The 21,687-nt window shown below is 54.7% G+C and overlaps 1 long non-coding RNA gene across 2 annotated transcripts in view; it reads right to left on the minus strand.

Annotated features, from left to right (window-relative positions):
* LOC135311013 (uncharacterized) overlaps window positions 1-21,687 on the minus strand; it is a 116,246-nt gene that overhangs the window by 57,726 nt on the left and 36,833 nt on the right. The window contains exons 1-2 of one of the 2 annotated variants that reach the window (XR_010370916.1): window positions 18,998-19,148; window positions 18,509-18,618 (exon numbers count right to left, since the gene is read on the minus strand). This is a non-coding gene — a long non-coding RNA (uncharacterized LOC135311013). Of the gene's footprint in view, window positions 1-18,508; window positions 18,619-18,997; window positions 19,149-21,687 lie in introns of those variants that run through there. The other variant, XR_010370915.1, reaches the window with a different exon arrangement.

The following is a 21,687-nucleotide window of genomic DNA, read 5'->3' on the forward strand; positions in this document are numbered from 1 at the left end:
CACATCAGCAGCTAAAACATTTGTTACGCAGGCACAACCAGGCACTAAACAAAGGCTTTCCAACATTGGAGATCTAGAACAGGTAGACATTAGCACAGAAGCGCAAGGGGCTCCGTCACCCTGCACAAATCTCCCCGTGCCTACACACGCACACGTTCAGAAGTTTTTTATCAGAAAACGCCTGACTGAGCCATTTGCCACAGTCACGAGACTCACGACATGACACACGAGGTGGGCCCAGAGTTTTAAGGCAAAAATACCTCCCCCGCCCCCCACCCGAGATCTTTCAGGCTCCAGACCTGCCATCTCCCCGCACCAAACCTCCCCGGCCAAAGGGTTTCAGGTGGCCCAAAACACAGTACACAGAAAATAAACGGGGAAAGCCCTACATTGTGCAAAAGAGAACGATGCCCGACCAGGGCTTCTCTGCGGGGCCCGAGCTCGGCACGGAGCCCCCCCCCGGCACGAGCACGGGCCCGGGCCGGTCACGGAGCCCCCCCCCGCCCGGCCCCGGGCCCGGCACGGAGCCGACCCAGCCCCCCCCCCCCCCCGCCCGGCCCCGGGCCCGGCACGGAGGAGCCAGCCCCCCCCTCCCCCGCCCGGCCCCGGGCCCGGCACGGAGGAGCCAGCCCCCCCCTCCCCCGCCCGGCCCCGGGCCCGGCACGGAGGAGCCAGCCCCCCCCTCCCCCGCCCGGCCCCGGGGCCGGCACGGAGGAGCCAGCCCCCCCCTCCCCCGCCCGGCCCCGGGGCCGGCACGGAGGAGCCAGCTCCCCCCTCCCCTCCCCCGGGCCGGGCCCGGCACGGAGGAGCCAGCACCCCCCTCCCCCGCCCGGCCCCGGGGCCGGCACGGAGGAGCCAGCTCCCCCCTCCCCTCCCCCGGGCCGGGCCCGGCACGGAGGAGCCAGCACCCCCCCGGCACGAGCCCGGCCCCGGGGCCGGCGCGACGGAGCTCCCCCCGCCCGGCACCGAGCCCGGCCCGGGCCGGCGACGGAGCCCCCCCCAGGGTCGGGCCCGCACGGAGCCCCCCCCACCCCCGGCCCACACGGAGCCCCCCCCACCCCCGGCCCACACGGAGCCCCCACCGCTGCCCGAACTCACCCACCAGCGCTCTCCGGCCCCCGGCTACGGCCGCGCTGCTCTCTCAGGCGGCTGCCGCAGACGAGGATCGGGAGCCGCCAGGCCTCCACGAGTCCCGAGGGGATGCCGGCCACCGCAGGGGATGGCTGCCTGCGGCCGGACTGCCGCGGCGCTCCCCGCCCAGCTCCGAGCAGTCTCCGCCGGCCACGGGCTTCCCACGCCGGGCCGCAGAGGGGCCCCGGCACCGCAAAGAGACCCCTCGCGACCCGGCCGCCCCACGCACCTCTCCCACCTCCGCTCCGCCGCGCACGCGCCACCGGAAGCCCGGGCCCCGCGGGGCGGCCCTTAGAGGGCGGCCGGAAGGACCGGCCCCCACCGGCCCCGCCCCCGCGCCGGACCGCCCCCGCGCCCAGCCGGTGAGCGCCAGCGCCCCCTGCTGGCCGGGCCGCGCTCAGCTCGCGAGGGCGCCGAGGGCCGGGCGGGGCGGGACGCGCCGGCTCGGGGCCGGCTCCTTTCGGGGCGAGCGGGCGAGCGAGAGACCCCTGCGGGCCCCGGTCACGGCCGGGCAGAGCCGCGCGCCCTCCGGGAGCGGCTGAACGGGGCTGCCGCTCGTGACACGTACCGAGCCGTCCGCGACGGGAGCGAGCAGAGGAGGAAGGGGCCGGCGGCCGCGGGGCCCTGCCCGCAGGCACGGGGGGGGGGGTGCGGGCTGGGGCCCGTGGGGCCGCCCTGCTGGGCCGCTGCCCTGCGCCGCACCGCGCTGGGGGCTGGGGCCCGACCGGCGCCGGGGGACCGGGGGCAGCCACGAGCAGGGGGCCTGAGCTTAGCCACGGCCTGCAAAACACCCCGCAGCGTGAGACGCTGCGAGGCCAAGGTGGTCCTTGGCAATGGGGGCGCCTGGGCTCGGCCTCCGCCGTACCCGTCCTGGGTCTGCGTGGCGTTCCAGGGGAACGGTGTTCTCCTTGTGCGGAAGGTGGGCTGGCCGTTCGGCCGTGCCCCGGCCGTTACCGATACTGCCAGAGGCGCTCGCACGCTCTGGCCCGTTACTGCTGCGGTACCGCGCCGTAGCCGAAAGAAGAGGTGTTGTGTTTTCTCACAAAAAAGCCTCCTACGGTCAGTGGAAGAAATAACCTCCTTCCGTGGCACTGACTCTTTTCGTCCAGTCCATAGCCGGCTTTCGGCTTTTGTCTTTACAGCATTCAGTTTGCTTTCTGCCAAGCTTTCTACCTGCTGTGAAACATTTGGATGGTTTTTTCTTGTTGCTTTTTTTCCCCCCTACTTGCTCCACAGCTCCCACACCAACCACCCAGCGCGGCTCGCCTTTCAGCCCCCAGACCCAGGAGCCTTGCCCTGGGACGGCCCGTACATGTCAGCAGAGTTGTTCCAGCTCTCACCCTGTCCCTACCCAGCTGAGGACGTCTGTGTCCGTGGCAGACACCCAGACACTGCCCCTGCAGCATGGCAGTCCCCTGCCCCGTCAGTGAAAACTGCGGCAATATCGGCTAAGTTTAAAAGCGTCGGCAGGAGGTGCAGGATACGTAAATAAAGCGGCGGTTGGCTGCCGGGTATGGGTGCGATATAAATACATTTTGTTTACAGGCCTTCGTGCCTATTCAGCGTTGAACGGCACCGCAGCCCACCCACCCCGGGGCTCACGGGGCTCGGAGAAGGGTCTCTCCAAGGGCACAACCTAAGGCAGCGCAGGAAGCCCAGCTGCCACGCTCCCAGTCGCTACGGGACGCTTGCTTACAGCTACACCGACGAGGGTGCGGATGAGGCTGGAACTAGCAGAAATGCTGACTCTTCTGGCCTTTTATTTGCGGAAGGCACAGCGCGCGAGCCTCGGCGGCTCACAGGAGAAGCGTGCGGCGCTGCCGGACTCTCATTCTCAGCTCACGTACTACTGCCAAAGCTCCTGCCCTGTGCTGTGCCAGATGCCGGCTGGCGTGAGCACCTGGGCTCCTGAGGGACCCCCTTGTCCTGAGAGCCAGAGGTACTCGCTTCCCTTTGCATGAGGCCTGTAGGAGATAGACCCTGCAATTTAAAAAATCTGTATCAAACGTGGCAGACTCAAAGGGGGGCATTTTAAAAAAGGCAGGTTTGTTTTCTTTTTTAACTTTACGATCTACAGCCTAGCAAAGAGCTCCCTTTCAGTGTCAGTCGCTTGGCCTTCTCCCCTACTGACGAGGTCCCAGCCTCCCGGTGAGATCTCGCTGGAGATATTCTCAGTTTCCCTCAGGTACGGGGCTGCCCTGGCCCGAGGCCAGCGAAGAAGCTGACTTTGCCCGTGCCCGAATCAGCAACACGTCCAGCAGGCGACTTGCAGAGCCCAGGGAACCCTCGTAAAGAGGTCTGGGGGTGGGCCGCGCCACATCTGCGGCATCGGCCGTGGGAAAGGACCGGCGCAGTAAAGCAGGTGGGTGAAACCGCGGTCCGCGCCAGTACGTGCTGCTGCCTGGGGCATGGCTTTGCTGCAGGTCAAGTCAGATGCTCTCTGTAAGAGTCAGTCAGGGCAAAGGCCGCAGCAGATGTCTTTTCTGCTCATTTTAACAAAGGCTGGACGGAGCCCATAGAGGAAGGCACTACGCGTCTTGCTGGGTCTGTTTGCCTGCCTTCTCGTAAGCCGTCGCGGAAACTTGCACGAGCAAAGCCTGTGCAAGCTGATGACAGCCACGCACGGTTGAAGAGGGAGCAGACGGTGAGAGCAGAGGTGCGCGCTCAGGCTGTGCGCTGGAAGCTAATGCTAATGCTGCAAAATAAAGAGTGGATTTTCTTTTTTGGGTTTAGGTGAGCGCTAAACATGACATGTGCGTGTGTGCGTGTGTCTCTCGCAGGTTTTTGTCATACACCCCACCCCCCCGCCCCAAAAAAACCACCCGCACATGCCACGCGTTAAACAGTGGTTTTCCATTGTACTTAGACGTGCTTACATAGGTGTGTTGGTTTTTTTCTTTTTTAATGCAGAAACAGCAATACGATAGATTTAATACAGCTAGCAATTAGATGGGTGTAGCTTTAGAGCGTCGGCTGTTTACAAAGCAACTGCACACCTTCTTTAACTCACAGTTTAAACAGGTAAACTTGCAGTGCATCACACGTGCTTTGTACAGTCACGGTCCACACGGCAGGCCAGATGCTTCCCCCTGCCTTGTCCTTGTTCCCCCGACTCCGACGGGACCGCCGAGGCCACCCTGGGGACAGCGCCGCTTTCTAGCAGCTGGGTTGCTTGCCTGGACGCCCCACAGACAAACAGTCATTTCCCCACTGAACCTCTTCTCAAATATTTTCCTAGCCCTGCAGGCCCCAGGTCCTTTGGTTCATATTTCCTTTTTTCCGGGCTTGATGCACAGGACCGACGATTTCCAGAAACAGAAACAGAGGCTGATTCAGTCCAGGCTAAACATTCTCTGACCTAAACCAAACTGCCTTCGAAGAGATAGCTGTACTGTAGGCACCACCTCGGGAACAGAAGTTGCCCTGTCATTAAAAAAAAAAAAAAAAAAAAAGCAGGAAAACAAGGCATTTCAGGCTGAGGAGGCTGAACAGTGTGCTGGGGGCGGTGGGGGGCTGGAAAGAAACAGTTCAGACGATTAGAGCGAGCTTGGCGTTGCAAAGCGTGCCATTATTTTTAATTCGGCAGTCAGAAGAAAATAGATTCTGACACTGATTTCCTGCGTGCTGCGGGAGTTCTCTCCTCAGCATTCCTGTGCACCATTTTACTTTTGTGTCCCGTCCGCTTCGCTTTTGCGCTGTAGCTCTCCGGTTCTAGCTACGCTTCCCACCACCCCCATTACGCTTTGACAAGCCCAGCTCTCACTGTGCTTCCCTTCCCTTCCCTTCCCTTCCCGTATGCGCGTGCAGGGAAAAGCCCGCGCGTCTGCCACTACAGGACACGCTCTGGGGGGCAGGAGAGATGACGACGCTCCCTGACAGAGGACACAGCTGAGGGGCGGTCCGCCGGGGCCGGGGAGATGGCAGCACCTTCCCTCAGCTGCCCCATCCGAGCACAGGTGCAGGTGCGCACTGAGGAGAGACAAGCAGGCAGGAGCTGCAGAGCGAGAGAGAAAATAAAATTCACGGGCGGGTGCTACTTGCGTCTCATTTTTAGCGCAAGACATTAATTCTCAGCACATTCTTGGAGCTGCCCCTTTGGGACTCACGGAGAAGAGGGAGGTTGGCCACGCGGTGCAGCCCAGCTCTGCTTCCCCTAAATGGTTTTACTGTTCAGGTGTTGCCCTAATCTGGCCGGTACCCCCGCAAAGAGTTTGGGATTTCTGCTGCCTCTCCGGGCCAGCCACAGACCCCGACTTCATCGCAGCGAATGACCCTGCACTCGTCAGAGCGGTTGCCGAGTCACATCCCGCTGCCTTCCCTGCAGAACTGGAGACCCTTTTTCAGCCCTTGCCCCCTCTTCTCTCAGCTCGTCGCCCATCCCTTTATCAGTGCCGGCACCGATCCTGCCTCCAGCTCGCCCTGTCCCCACCTGCGAGCGCCCAACAGGAGCTAAATGTCTCCTCAAGGATGCACGGAAGAGACGCGCAGGTAACCCAGCACAGACCCCCTGCAAACATCTTCTTTCCATTTGCTTTCCTCTCCTGACACGAAGGGATGACTTAGGAAAAGCGTACTGCTCGCATTTCACCTGCACCGCTTCTACTTTCACTCTCGCTCTCCTTGGCAGTAATTAATAGCGGTGGCGGGGGGGGCTGGGGCATTCCCCCAAAGCGGCTGCGGTTGTGGCACTCCATTAGCTTTGTAATTTTTAAATCTAAATCTTCTGGAATTGTTAGTTCTGGTCAGGAATCACCCGTACCTGCAAATTTTCTTAATAGCTACGCTTGACCCCAGCCACTGTTTAACAGCTCACCTTTATTTCTCTTCATTTAAGAACCTAAAGCTTCGTTTACTGCTTGGGTTGGAAGCAGGAGCTGTCGCTGCCTCTGAACTTTCTAACAGCCCTGTTACAATTTCAGTACTACCCGCTCCCAATTTAGCTTTCCGGGTCGATTTTCATTCTAGATTCTAAAATTTCCTTATTTTGTTTCTGATCAGGAGTCATTAATGCCTGCAGTTGATTTAATAACGGCTGCATTTAGATTGAGCTATTAATGACTCGCAACTCTATTTATGGCATAAAAAAGGGCTGCCTTTATATTTTTTTTAATTACAGATTAGGAATAATGACTGCCTGGTTTGTTCAGTAATAGCTGCGATTAAATTGAGTCACGACTCCTCCCTAAATAATATGTGTTTATTTGCACTCCTACAATTTAACCTCCCCTTCACCGGTCAGGGGCACCGACAAGTGCCCGCGCGTACCTCCGCGCCCCCTGCGCCGGCTCCCCAGGGAGCAGCCTCGTACCCTGACCAGAGTCTGCAGCGGCCCGTTGTCGGCCCAGCTCCTCGCCCTCGAGCGGCGGATCCGCTGCTGCCCAGAGGGGACGGAAATGGCGCGGGGTAAATGATAATGTGAAATGATAAACGAATAAAATGATCTCACAAGGGGGAAGAAAACCAGCAAAGCAAAAACCAAACCCCAAACAGAACACCATACCACTAAACCGCCTCACCGCCCCCTCAGCGCCCAAAACAGCATCCCGGGAGAAAAAAAGCAAAGCAGGCCACAAGGGACCTTTCTAGTACAGCTGCTGCCAAAGAGCGCCAAGCTCTGGAAGCCTTACCTCAGGCAACGCCTCCGCTTCTCTAAACGCCAGAGCACGCCTGCCCGGGGGGCTGAGACAGCCCCAGAGCTGCGACCGCCCGAGGGAACACGGGAGCCCCGGCGCCAGAGGAGCCCGGGGGCAGCGAGAGCTGCCCGAGCCCCGGCTGGGGCTCTTCGACCCCCGGGCCCCGCCCCCGCCCTTCCCACAGCGCCCCGCGAAAGGGGCGGGCCGAGCCCCCCGAGGGGTGAAGGCCCCGGGAGCCGTACGGGAGCCGCCTGGAGCTCCCGGTGCGGGAGGGGGGGGGGAGAGAAAACACCCAAACCGAGCCCCCCCCCGAGCGGAGCAAACACAGGCTCGGGCCGTTGCCGGGGGGCGGGGCCTGTCGCTACGGGGAGAGAGCCGGCACCGCCCCCCGGGCCGTTGCCAGGGGGCGGGGCCTGTCGCTAAGGGGAGAGAGCCGGCACCGCCCCCCGGGCCGTTGCCAGGGGGTGGGGCCTGTCGCTAAGGGGAGAGAGCCAGCACCGCCCCCCGGGCCGTTGCCAGGGGGTGGGGCCTGTAGCTAAGGGGGTGTGTCCAAAGGGACGCTGGCCTTGCCCCTGGAACCATCACCACGGGCAGGGCCTCTTGCTATGGAGGGTGGGGCCAGGCAGCACCAGCAACACCCCCAGGCTGTCACCAGGGGGCGGGGCCTGTCGCAAAGGTGGGTGGGGCCAGGTGGGTCAGCCATCAGACCGCCTGCCCGCCCATCGCCGGGGGCGGGGCCCGTTGCTAAGAGCGTGGCGAGGAGTATCAGCACCACCCTCACCGGGCTATCGCAAGGGGTCAACACCTGTCGCTAAGGGCTGTGGTACACGGCTCCAGCCCCCACGGTGCCGTCACTAGGTAGCGGGGGGGGGTGTCACTAAGTGGCGGGGAGAAGTGAGCGCGGCGAAGTGTCGCTCCAGCCCGTGCACGGCTGCTGGCTGCAGTACCGCGGTTTGGCCGCACGGTGGCGGCAGAGAGCAGGAAAGGGCGCCACTGCGCATGCGCGGCTGCCCGCCTGCAGTACCGCGGTTTGGTCACACGGTGGCGGTAGAGAGCTAAAATGGCGCCACTGCGCATGCGCGGCTGCCCGCCTGCAGTACCGCGGTTTGGTCACACGGTGGCGGCAGAGAGCAGAAAAGGGCGCCACTGCGCATGCGCGGCCGCCCGCCTGCAGTACCAGCATCTGCTTGCACGGCAACAGCAGCGGCCAGAGGAAAACTTCCCCCTCGGGAACGGGCGGCTTCCCGTCTGCCGTACCCGGTTTTGATCGACCGGTGACTGCCGCGATCGGATAAGGGGCGGGTGGAAATCTCTACCAGGGTAGCGGAGCTCCCGCCTGCAGTCCCGGGGCTCGGTCGCTCGGTGAAAGCAGCGAGCAGAAAACAACAGGTGGCCAGTGCGCATGCGCGGCTGCCCGCCTGCAGTACCGCGGTTTGGTCGCACGGTGGCGGTAGAGAGCAGAAAAGGGCGCCACTGCGCATGCGCGGCTGCCCGCCTGCAGTACCGCGGTTTGGTCGCACGGTGGCGGTAGAGAGCAGAAAAGGGCGCCACTGCGCATGCGCGGCTGCCCGCCTGCAGTACCGCGGTTTGGCCGCACGGTGGCGGCAGAGAGCAGCAAAGGCGCCACTGCGCATGCGCGGCCGCCCGCCTGCAGTACCGCGCCTTGGCCGCACGGTGGCGGCAGAGAGCAGCAAAGGCGCCACTGCGCATGCGCACTGTCCTCCCGCCTGCCCCACTCGCCCCCACCCCACGCCCGAGGGAGGAGAAGCAGCACAAACCACCTGGGGAAAAAGGTCCCCTTTCCCACCCCCACCCCCCCCCGGAGTAAGCCCCATCAGTTGCTGTAGGCCTGCGGCATCAGGGCTGGGACAGGGAGAGCAGCAAGTCAACACGTCCTGGAGGGTTAAAGAAGAAAATCCATCAGGGGAACACAGCTGCCCCTCTGAAGGCAGGCTGCCCGGGGTGAGGGGGCAGCTGTGCGTCGGGGCACAGGGCAGCCAGGCAGACCAGATGCCAGCGGCTGCCCTGCAAAGGAGTTGTGCGCTGCTGAGCCTTGGGCTTCGTTGGCTTGGCAGCGCCTCGCCTCGCCACTGCTCATCCTGCGTAAGCACGAGGCTTCAGCGAGCACAGAACAGGAGGCCAGGGGAAGCGGGGGGGAGGGATGTCACCGGGGAAAAAAAGTCATGCAGGGGGGCCATCTCAGGGGACAGCGTCTGGGAGGGCACAGACACACGCAGAGGGAGGGCGGGGGAGGAGGCGGACACTGCCGGACAGGGGCATGTCTGGGCAGACACGCCATGGGGAACATGCATGGGGATGACTGACACCAGGGGGGTCCCCCCAGGATAATCCACAACGGGCAACTCACCTGGGCTCACCTGCAGCAGATGATCCGCTCCAGATAACCGACCCACTCCGGAGAATCCATTCCGGATAAGCCCCAGCAATGCCCCTCAAACTGCTGCTGTTTCACCCCAAATTTTCCCCAATTTGGGGTTTTTGGGGCGGTCGTTTGGTGGTGCTGATTTCTGTTTGGATGGCTTGGCTTTTTTTGTTGTTGGGGTTTTTGGGGGTTTTACCTTATGGAAAAGCAAAAAAAGCCAAAGGAACAAAGTTGGGATTGCTTTTCCAAACGGTTCACTTCTGGGTCTCTTTGGCCCTTTCCACAACAAAGAAATCGGTGATTTTTGCTCCTGGTTTTGTGCATGAGAATGGTTAGTGGGGTTCCACCCCATCCCACCCCCCCACCGCTTTTTCCCCCCCCCACCCTCCTTTCCAGCTGCACAAACCCAGCAGGAGTGGGCTTTCCCAGGAGCCCCCAATTATTTTCTTTCCCCCAAGCCTGTTTGGGTGTTTTGGCTGTTTGGGGTTTTTCACCCCCCATTGCAGACCCAGACTCGGGGGCTTTGGGGGTGTTTGTCTGCCCTGGCAGCAGCTCCCAGGCTGCCTGCGCAGCCCCAGAGGGGGAAGTCCCCATCTGGGGGAATCGGCCCCAAATCGGGATGGGAGAAGGAGAACAGGAAAGGGGCAGCATTTGAAAGCGCTTTTGTGTCTTCAGTTGATTGGGGGGTGGGGGCCTCTCTATAAACATCTCTATCAACATGGTTTCTTTGCATTTTAAAACCTTATATAGCATAGACATTTGCACTTGTGTGTCTACTTACACATCCTTACGGAGTACATCTATAGTTTATATATACTATCTATTTTACATTTACATACAACACCTGTTTAGACTTAGCTATTAAATTTACACTTACACCTACTTAGGCTATTTACACTTACACAGAATATCTATTTACACATACCTGTTCAGACTTCCATATTAACACGTATATAAACCACCTATTTAGGCTAGCTATCTGCTTACTTACCCTTTGACACTTCAATCTTTTTCGACTTCTCTATTTAGACATCTACTTACAGTTATACCTAGGCTTATTTCACTCTATATAACCTCTATTTAGATTACACATCTGCTTAGACTATGTAACACACACTAAGCGTAGATGCTCGCTCTAGCCGGACTTTCTTCTGCTTTGAATTCCTTCATCTGTCCTTTTTCTTCATTTTAAACTCCTTTATTGTTTAATTTAGATATTTAGACAGTCGCGTTACTTTTGTGTTTTAAAACCCTGTATCTCGATGTAGAATTTTTGTATCCTGAAATACGTTATATAATATAGGAGAGAGAAGTTCTTATTTTATATATATTGACATGTAATATTGATAGATGTATAAAGGGATTTTAAAATAAGAGGGTTTTGTAATAGCCCCCCTGAATTTTCAGGCATTTGGGGGCTGCAACCCCCCTTTTTGGGAGGGAACCCCTACATGACGCCCCCACTCACCTGTTCCTCTGACGCATTATCAGCTCCCCCAGTGACACCGGGGCGCCCCGCATGACATCATCACCCCCCCCCCCCCAATTTTATTCACCCCCAAGAAGGGCACTAAACAAGGGAATCTACTCCAACCTGCAGCTCATTACTTTAATAGTGCCATTTACAAAGGTACACACACACACACACCCCCCCACACCCCCCAGAAAAGGGGGAGCTCTGCTAAAATCTAAAAGGTGGGGCAGCCCCCCAAACAGCTGCAGCCCCCCCAGCCCCTGTCCGCAGGCTGGCGGCCGCCCCACGGCGGAGCGGGAGCGTGCCAGAGGACGGTGTCACGTCTCTCTCGGGCTCTGCTCGGCCACGCTCCCGCGCTGGGACGGGCTCCCCGGGGCGACAAACAGCCCCGGTCCCTGGGGGCCCCGACTCTCCCCACCAGGCAGCCCTCGCGGCCGCACCTGCGGGGCACCCGCTGGAGACAGAGCCGGGAGCCCCCAGGCAGAGGGACGGCCCCTTACCTTCACCACGCTTAACGACCGGCAGGCAAACCCGGGCCGGGGGGCATCTCTTGAGCATCACGAGACACTGAGAAGACATCTGAAAAACAGAAATCCCAAACTATATTTCAGCACGTGAATAAAATAGCACAGAAGAAAATGGAGGAGCTCAGTCAGCACAAGGGATAGGAAGGAAATTGAGCCACAGCAAGATTCGGGGCAAACGGGTCATGTCAAAACACAACACCTCCTTTAAAAGCTAGAGGGACTGGAACACTTGAAAACGGTATTAAGACTAACCGATACCATTTTGAACAGATTCTTCGCGTAACACTGAACGCTCTGGCTGGTGCTGGAAAACGTCTCATCCCTTCCTTACGGCACCGCTGCGGGGAGATAACCCCGTGAGGCTGCGGGGCAAAGTTGTACCGGAACCGGAACCTCCGCTTACAGATCCACCGCAGCAGCTACAGCCCTCGCCCTGCCGCCGCACGTCTTGCTGCCTGGCTCCATGAAGCCTGAAGCGAAGCGTCAAACTTGAAAGAGTAACGTAAAAAATTAAGAATAAATCTCAGTAATGCACTTTGTGCTGAGAAGGCGGGCGCGTGTTTACGCACATCCAATATGAGCGTCTAGGCTCTGAAAGCTTTCCATTTTCCTTCTGCGTTCATTTAACTCACACAGCCGTTCACACCCGCCATAAGATTATCTATCTCCAAAATACACAGCAGCAACGTGACTGGGGGGTTTTGGCGTGTTATGGAGTCGGGAGGGACGTCCGCCCAGCTGCCCCGCTCAAGAGATGCTGCTGAACTGCCAGGGAAACGCGCATCGAAAGCGAGACTGAAATAAAATACTTAAGAGCGCTCCCTCAAAATACTGGTGGGAAAAAACCGCCCCCACCCCAACATTCAGTCGCCCCCCGTTAAAGGGGAGAAATAAAACATAGCAGCAAGGAGCTGGACAGAGAGAGATGAGGACAAACAAACAGCACGGGTCTACGTGACAGAGAACGTGGAATTAGAACACAGAGAGGGGGAGCTGGACAGAGAGGGGCCGAGAGAAAATCTAGACGGGCTACGGCGGGCAGAGGCAGGAATTAAAACCTAGGGACAGGGAGCTGGACAGAGAGAGACGGAGATCACAGGGAACAGCGGCGGGTGCAGGAAGAACAGGAATTCAAGAATAGGGAAAGGGAGCTGGACAGAGAAGAACTCAGGCAGGCAAGTAACAGTAGCAGGGTACAGAGCAGAGCAGACGAACTAAAAAGCGCGGCGGGAGCGTTGAGGCAGACAGAGAGAGATTAAGAAAAAAGTCACGGGCTACGTGGCAAAGCAGGAGGAACTCAGAAACGGGGATGGCAACCAAGGGAGAGTGAGCTGGTGAAGGATAACGGGTATTCAAAGTGAGGGACGGGGAGCTGGGAAAAGCGAGGCAGAGAAAAACAGAATCACAGAGAGAATCACACAAAGCCAAAAAAGAAGAAACTGAACAACAGGAACAGGTGTCACCAAAGCGATGAAATCAACCAACCAGAGACGGTGTTCCATTACGGGAACACGGAGCGTACGAATCAGCGCATCTGTCGATCTGCATTTTAGTCCCTAGGCGATCGTTAATGTCAGCAGAACAACAGACAACGTGCTTCTGTCAGAAAAGGATGACAAAACGCGGTTTCGTGTAGCGCACTGAGAAAACTAGCCAAGACTGCCAAGATTAAGAGCCAAGAAGGTAAAAGGCAATTCTGGCAGGGGGAGATCGCGACCACCGACTCACGGACCACCACCGAGCCTGCGCAGTGATTTACATACGGAACGAGCCAGTTTGTACCGATCAGTAGACAGGACAATAATGAATATGTATGAATACGTAAAATTTTGATCTACAAATTCTACGGGAAAGGTGTGTGAGGTACGCACGCCAGGAGAAGCGATCCCCCGTGCATCTGGCGCCGTGAATAAAGAACGCCTGCTCTTTAATACTAGATTGGTGTTGAATAGATATTTCCGATTTTACCGTGTTTTTTGGTAACAGTTTTGGCACCCCAGATGGGAACCTGCTTTTGAATCTCGACGGATCCGCAGGACCGTGGGACCTGCAGCCAGCCCCAAGGAATTCTTGGGGAGAGCTTCCGATCCCCAGGCCAGAGAATTCTGAGAAAGATCCCCTGGACTGAAGTAAACAAGGCATTCGTTTACGAAGAAACTTAGGTAGAATAATATGTGGCGTTAGCTTCCCACATAGGATAGGATAGTGGGTTTGAGTCCCACAGGCCTGCCCGTAAGGCGCGGCAAAAGCCACGCAGGGTTGGGGCCAAGAGGTACCTCGGTTGGTAAGTCTCTGCTAGGCGAAAGCCTGTGGAGCGGGACCCGAGGGTAGGGGGGTCTTCAACAGGGGGTTGAAGTCTCCAGGGATATCTAGCAGGGGGCTACAGATCCCAGTGAGACCTCTAACGGGGGTTGGAGTCCCTCTGACTACTATTTGTGATAGTGCACTATCACAACTGCTAGTCGACTGGGAGATGGGAGCATTTCTGAGTAAGAAACCTATCCCACAGAGAACACCTTTGGGATGTACTTTGAAGCACTGGAAAGACATCGGGGGTGATGACCCACTAACTCGGAAACCATTAATTGAATATTGCAATCATTGGTGCCCAACGTATCAATTGGAAGGTGGGCACGAATGGCCAGAACAGGAGACATTGCAATATCATACCATCTTGCAATTAATGTTGTTTTGTAAAAAGGGAAGGCAAATGGGAAGAAGTGGCATATGTTGATTTGTTCTTTACACTGTGGAATCATCCAGAGTGGCAGAAACAGCGTGAGATATGTCCACAGGATTCTACAGCAATGTTTCTGAAAAGAGGAAAATGTGGTGAGAACTTGAAGTGTTGCTCTACTTGTGATACTGGACACTTCACTTGATGGAACTGACAAGAAAATAGTATTGAATACAGCCAGAAGGCAGGTGCAGGGAGCACATGCTAACAGGAATTTACAGAGAACAACGAATAAGAATTTTCCATCTACAAATCCCGAGTGGGACCCTAATCAGCCAGGACCCAGGGGAATGTTGACTAGATGTCAGAGACAGATTTTATTTGGAGTAAGACATGCAATGCCAAAAGCCATAAATTTTGACCCATTTATTAAGTGAGACAAGAATTAAAGGAGTCCCCCCCCTTCAGCCTTTATGGAAAGACTGAAGGTGACCACCAGAAAATATACTCATTTGAACCCAGAAAAAAACAGAAAAAGCAATTCAGTTGGTCTCTATATTCATAAGACAATCAGCCCCAGATGGGGGGGGGGGGTGGGGGTGGTGGGTGGGAGTAAAAAAACCTTCAGAAACTAGAAGAACCTGAATCCAGAGATCTGGGTAAAATGCTTGAAGTAGCTTGGCATGAAGGAGACCAGAGGAATCAACCCTAGCTGAACACCTGGTTACACTGAAGCTAGGGAATGAAGAAATAGAATTTTTGGTAGATACGGGAGCCACTTCTTTGGTATTGAATACACGTAAAGAGAAAGTTGATCATAAACCAGTAGGTGTTGTTAGTGCGACAGGGCAAAGAAAAATTAGCCTTTCTTAGAGCCATTAAAGTTTAAATTGGAGAAGCAATGGGCAACTCACCAGTTTCTGTACATGCCTGAATGTCCACTGCCTCTGTTATGATGAGATCTATTAAGTAAATTAGATGCTCAAGTAACTTTTAAAGATGGAGAGATTAAATTACTAATACCAGAACAGAATCAAAAGCCACAGAGGCGAGAGCGTTTATGTTACAGGATTCCTCCAGGGAGGAACAGGTTCCCGAAGAAGTGGAAAACGTAGTAATTCCTTTGGTTTGAGCGAGCGGAGCTCCGGAGCGACCTAAGCGGGCAGAGCCGGTAAAAGTAACCTTAAAGCCTGGAGCCAAGCCGGTAAGACAAAAACAATACCGTATTAAGCGAGAGGCTCGAAAAGGATTAGAGAAGTTAATTATAAATTTTTTTCAGAATATGAGCTCTTAATAGAATGTGAATCAGAATATAGTACTCCTGTGCCGCCAGTAAAGAAATCTAGAGGCAAAGAGTATTAGCTGGTTCACGATTTAAGGGCTATATCTCAGGTGGTCCAAGATCTACATCCGGTAGTAGCTAATCCATACACTTTACTGACCTCTTTTAAAGGAGGAGCATAAATGGTTTACTGTACTAGATTTGAAGGATGCCTTCTTTTGCATACCTCCAGGCATAAAAAGTCAAAGCCTATTTGCTTTGGAATGGGAAAGCCCCACCACAGAATGAAAGACACAGCTAACATGGACCGTACTTCCACAAGGATTTAAAATTAGTCCTACGATATTTGGGACTCAGCTGGCAAGAAAAAAAATTAGAAATATAGAAATGTATAGAAAAAACAGAACCCAGGGAGAGGCATACTGTTACAGAATGCAGACGACATTCTGATAGTGGCAGAAAGTAAAGAATAATGTTTTGAAATTTTTAAATTTTCTGGGCCAAGGAAGATGCGGAGTTTCCAGAAACAAAACCCAAATAGGAGAAGAAGCAGCCATTTATTTAGGATTTGAAATATCTCAGAGACAAAGACAATTAGAAAGTGAAAAGAAAGAAACTATTTGTCAAATTCCCGAACCTTGCGGCCCGAAGGAACTGAGAGCTTTTCTGAAAATAGTGAAATAGCGTCAGCTCTGGATTCTGAACTACAGACTGTATGTAAAACCATTATACGAGGCACTGAAAGAATCAAAGGATAAATATTTAACCTGGACGCCCGGATGCCAAACGGCATTCAAAGAACTGAAAAGAGCCTCAGTGATGGCCCCTGCATTAGGCCTACCCGATTTCGCTAAACCTTTTGAGCTGTTTGTCCACGAAAGACAACATTTAGCCCTTGGAGTGCTGACACAGCGACTGGGAACCTGGAAGAGACCCGTGGGCTACGTCTCCAAACAACTCGACCACGTGAGTAAAAGATGGCCTGGATGTTTACGGGCAGTGGCAACAGCAGCGCTGCCGATCCAGGAAGCCCCAAAGTTAACAATGGGACAAAAGATGACAGTATGTGTCCCGCACATAGCGGTGACTGTTTTAGAACAAAAGGGGGGTCGTTGGCTATCCCTTAGCAGAATGTTGAAATATCAAGTTGTTCTGTTAGAACAAGACCATGTGGAATCGAAGACTACTGCTATACTGAATCCTGTATGTTTTTAACAACAGAAAACCTTACGGACAATTTCGAACACGATCGCTTGCTAACTATTGAACAAGTCTATTCCAGCAGACCAGGCCTGAGACACAAACCTCTGGGAAAATCCTGATCTGGAGTTGTTTACAGATGGAAGCAGCTCTGGGCGAGAAGAGAATGGCCGGATATGCTGTCGTTATCACCGCCGAGGGAATGGAGTCAGGGGCGCTGCCTGCGAACACCTCAGCACAGAAAGCAGTATTGGTAGCGTTGAAGCGAGCTCTGCGAATGGCAGAAGGACGAAGGATAAATATCTAGACTGATTCCAAACATGCATTTGGTGTGATCCACGATCATGGAGCTACTGGGAAGGAAAAAGGACTGCCATCAGCCCAAGAATCATTGATACAGCATAAAGAAGACATTCTCCAACTTCCGGAAGACGTGCAGAAACCAAAAGAAGTGGCGGTAAAGCGTTGCAAAGCTCATCGATTCGGCCAGACGGCTGTAAACATAAGCAAACGATTGACAGATAAAGCTGCAAAGAGGACTGCAGAGCAAGGTATCCTTGCACTAGTACCAGTAAAACAGATCGGAATTCCAAAGTTGAAACCGAGATTATTATAATAAATTGGATGAGCAATTAGCAGAACAATTGGAAGCATCACAAAACACAGAGAGATGGTAGGTAACACCAGAAAAACAAGTAATAATAATAACAACCCCACAAGTTATGACAGAACTTGCAAAAGAAAAGCATGAGCAAACACATTAGGGCGTAGATGCTACGGTTTGGAGTTTAAAAGCATCTGTAGCGTGTGTAGGCATGACAAGAATAATTAAACCCATGGTAGCTAAGTGTCCAATCTGTCCTAGAAATAATCCCCTGAACCAAAGGAAACCACCTTTAGGAGTAACAAAACAAAAAATTCTCCCGGAAATTATTAGCAAATTAAGTTCTCGGAGTTACCCAGACAAAATAGATATAGCAGTATTTGTTAGTGATGATGGACAAATTTTCTAGTTGGCCAGAAGCTTTCTCGTGCTGCACCAACAAAGCTAGAGTAGTAGTTAAAATGTTGCTGAAAGAAATAATACCAAGATTTAGAGTGCCAACAGGAATGTCCTCTGGGAGAGGACCACATTTTTTTGCAGAGGTAGTTCAACAAATTAATAAAATTTTCGGTATAAAATGGAACCTGCATATGCCCTAGAGACCACAATCAAGTGAAAACTTTGAGAAGATGAACCAAACACTGAACTGACATAGTGGAATATTATTGATCTAGGATGGAAGTATTGAGAAAATGATTATTTCAAAACTTCCAAAGGGGGGAAATGTAACCAAAGCGATGAAATCAACCAACCAGAGACGGTGTTCCATTACGGGAACACGGAGCGTACGAATCAGCGCATCTGTCGATCTGCATTTTAGTCCCTAGGCGATCGTTAATGTCAGCAGAACAACAGACAACGTGCTTCTGTCAGAAAAGGATGACAAAACGCGGTTTCGTGTAGCGCACTGAGAAAACTAGCCAAGACTGCCAAGATTAAGAGCCAAGAAGGTAAAAGGCAATTCTGGCAGGGGGAGATCGCGACCACCGACTCACGGACCACCACCGAGCCTGCGCAGTGATTTACATACGGAACGAGCCAGTTTGTACCGATCAGTAGACAGGACGATAATGAATATGTATGAATACGTAAAATTTTGATCTACAAATTCTACGGGAAAGGTGTGTGAGGTACGCACGCCAGGAGAAGCGATCCCCCGTGCATCTGGCGCCGTGAACAAAGAACGCCTGCTCTTTAATACTAAATCGGCGTTGAGGAGTTGTTTCCGATTTTACCGCGTTTTTCGGTAACACACGGAGTCAGACCAAGAGGGCCAGAGAAAGACAAAATACCGACAGGCTACAGGACAGAGCAGGAGGAATAAAAAAATAAAAACGGAGCCAGAGCCAGGCAGAGAGAGGCGGAGAAAGAACAAGTAGCCACAGGCTACAGGACAGAGAGAGGGAGGACCAAAAAGACGGGGAGGCAGGGAGCCACTCAGAGCGAGATGGAGAAAGAAGGGGCGGGGGGGGGTGCAAAAAAAAAAAAAAAAAAAATTTTGCAGCAGGTAAGGAAAGAGAGGGGGCCAGGGGGGAGAGACAGGGAGGGCCCAGGACGCACAAGAGAGGCAACGGGGCCCCAGTGGCCCAGGACTCACCGCGACTCTCGCTCTCAGCGCTGCTGGCACAATTTAGCCGTTCAGATGCTTCTTTCCCCTCCTCTCCGCCCTGCCTCTTCTGCAGCTCCAGACTCTAGGCCGTCCTCCACCTAAAGAGAATACAAGGGTGTCTCACAGCTCTTACGAGATGAGGCTTCCTAGGCACGTAGCCTAGCTCGCTCGTGCCGGAGCTGGGGGCAGGAGCACGGGGCAAGGGGGGCCAGGGGAGGCTGAGCGGGAGCTCTGGTGAGCTGGGGAGTCGGCTATCTTCTGCACCCTGGGCAGGGGGAAAAGGTCATCCTCCTCCTCCTCCTTTCCCTCTTCCCTTCTATCAGCTCCTGGGTAACTCCTGGGGCTGCCCTCACCCGCTCGCCTTTAGCATACCAGAAGCCTGCCTCGGCAGGTCGTTTGAAGCTTCCCATCCCACCAGCCCCAGTAGTGCAGGCACACAAGGAGACACCCCTGCACCCACCAAAGGGGCTCGCTCACCTCGCCGGCAGCCCTAGGCCTCACCCGACACAGGGAATCGTGTCCGACACACCACCACGCTGCAGCAGGAGCGGAGGAGGCCTTTCCTTACCAGGAAGCAGCAACGAGCACGGCGGCATCACCTCGCAGGCACCGCAGCATCGCAGGGCTGTCACCTGCGGAGAGAGCAATGGGGATCACAGGGACGCCACCGCGCGTGCGCGGCTCCCGGGCTCAGTACCCAACTCTGGTCGCTGGGCAGCAGCATTATCTGAATTACTCTTCTCGATTAATACCATCCAGAAACCGTAACTTGGCTGCATCCACAGAGCTTCTATTCCTCTGCACCTTTCCCCCTCGCAGCCCCGGCAGCACCGTTCATTGCCTCTGCACCAAACAGCAAAGCGTCTCGAGCATTTCAGTCCTTTCCTCTCGACTGCTTAAAAAAATCTGGTGCTTGCTACTGTCCATGCCACTGCCCCCCCCGCCCATGCCTGAGGGAGGAGAAGCAGCACAGCAAACCTGGGGAACAAGGTTGGGTCCCCCACCCCCGCAGAATAAGCCCCAGGAACTGCTTGTAGGCATGTGGCATCAGGGTTGTGATAGGGTTTTGTTTTGGTTTTCTTTTTTTTCCCCTGCCTTCTTTACATAATGTATTAATTGGGGTTGCTTTTCCAAACTACTGAGTTCTGTGGGGACTTTTTGTGCTTTTACCCTACAAAAAATGGTCATTTTCACTTTCGGTTTTGTGCATGAGAATGGTTGGTGGGTGCTTTTAGGTGGTTGTTCCTTCCCCACCACCACCCTTTTTTTCCCTTTCCAGCTGCACAAATCCAGCTGGAGTTGGCTTTCCCAGAAGCCCCAAGTTGTTTTCTTTCCACCAGAATTCTTTCTGTTTTTTTCACCCCCCATTGCAGACCCAGAGTCAGGGGGTTTGAGGTATTTTTGTGCCCAGGCAGCAGCTCCCAGGCTGCATAAGCAGCCCCACAGGGGGAAGTCCCCGTTTGAGGGAATCGGCCCCAAATTGGGATGGGAAAGTGAAGACAAGGGAAAAAAAAACCTGAATAACCTGAAAAAGAACACCTACTCCAGCCCACCAAGCACCGGTCACCTTGCCTGACTCACCTCCAGGGCCCAGATCACGCTCGGCTCATCGCTTAGCGCCCTCGGATCACAAAAAAAAAGAGTAAAACCCATAATGGAGCCCTATAGCCACCAGTCACATCTTCCCTCCAGTACTACACAGACTCACCTTCTTCCAGCGCTCCCCTGGGCTCTCCTCCGTTGCCCTGCACGACTCATCCACCTGCACCTGGAAAAACAGTGTTACTGAACAAGTCACCTGGAGGCACAGCAACAGCTTAACCATTCCACAGCTCTTGCGCCCCCGTAGGAATACCATCTAGAGCCCAACTACAGCCTGCCGTTAAAGGAAATGCGTTAAATCAAACGTTAAGCCCTCGCACGTACAAGCCGGAACAGCAAACCCACGGCACGCTCGCGCACCCAGGGCGCAGCCCGACGGAGGTCCACGGGCACCTCGCCGGTCTGATGCGGAGCCGCCCAGCATCCCTGCGAGCACAGCTGCAGGCGCAACAGCAGTTTCACCTACACCCATCTCAGCGCGCAGCGCTTCTGAAGCTTTAAGCTGAAAGCCCTACCTTGACCCTTGGCCACACTAGAAGCGAGCTGTGGCTAGGACTCCACAGAAACACAGCAACACAAATTGCACACCCACAGCGGCGACAGCCTTGCAACTATTTAGACCAGGAACAACAGAGAAAAGTAAAACAGCTTCATCACCCGCACAGGAAAAGCAGCAGACGGAGACAAAGGGTCAGCATTCACAGCCCTTACAGAACACAGGCGTTCTCTCTCCTTCCACTCCTAAACCCATCCCCACTTAGGTCTAAGTATCACAGCCCTGCTGGGGCAATATCGAGAGCGGGGAACAAGAGCCCTGCCGCCCGCCGTTTGTGCGGCAGGACACAAAAACAGAGGGACATGTTTTGCCACACACAACCCTGAATCTCCTGAAAATTTATGTTTACCAAAAATAGCCATTTGGAACATATTCCCAAAAACATTCGGCAATGAAACGCTTACGTGCTTGACACCCGCACATTTTTGGGGAACTTGCTATTTGCTTCCTGGTTTTGCTGGTCTTCCCTCAGAAGTTCTACCTGCAGCCAAGTTATTCCCACCCGCCCGACCGGTTCAAGCGTTCACCTTCCTGGTATTACCAGCACATTGACACAGGCGAGGAACTTAACTGCTCTTCTAAAACTATCCAAATGACAATTACAGCCCTGAAAGAGGAGTGGAAGAGAAGAAAAGGAGAGATCAGGCAGCAAAAATGCCCTGCAGGCTGCTGCCAGCCAACACTGCACTCTTTTGTTAAAGCCACCCCACCCCCCCAAACGCAAAAATAAACCCCATGACTTTGTGGAGTGCGGTTTTTTCTTCTTTTCAGCAGTCCTTCTGGAGCTCATCCCTGTCTCAGCATCTTGTCTTGTCAGAGCATGAAGATGCAGATGATCTGTATCCCGATGACATCTGCATGGGATGAATACATTTTCAGAAAACGCCCGACTGAGCCATTTGCCACAGTCACGAGACTCACGACATGACACACGAGGTGGGCCCAGAGTTTTAAGGCAAAAATACCTCCCCCGCCCCCCACCCGAGATCTTTCAGGCTCCAGACCTGCC

Source organism: Phalacrocorax carbo, unplaced genomic scaffold (assembly GCF_963921805.1).
Source record: "Phalacrocorax carbo unplaced genomic scaffold, bPhaCar2.1 SCAFFOLD_60, whole genome shotgun sequence".
In the NCBI taxonomy this organism is placed as follows: Eukaryota; Metazoa; Chordata; class Aves; order Suliformes; family Phalacrocoracidae; genus Phalacrocorax; species Phalacrocorax carbo.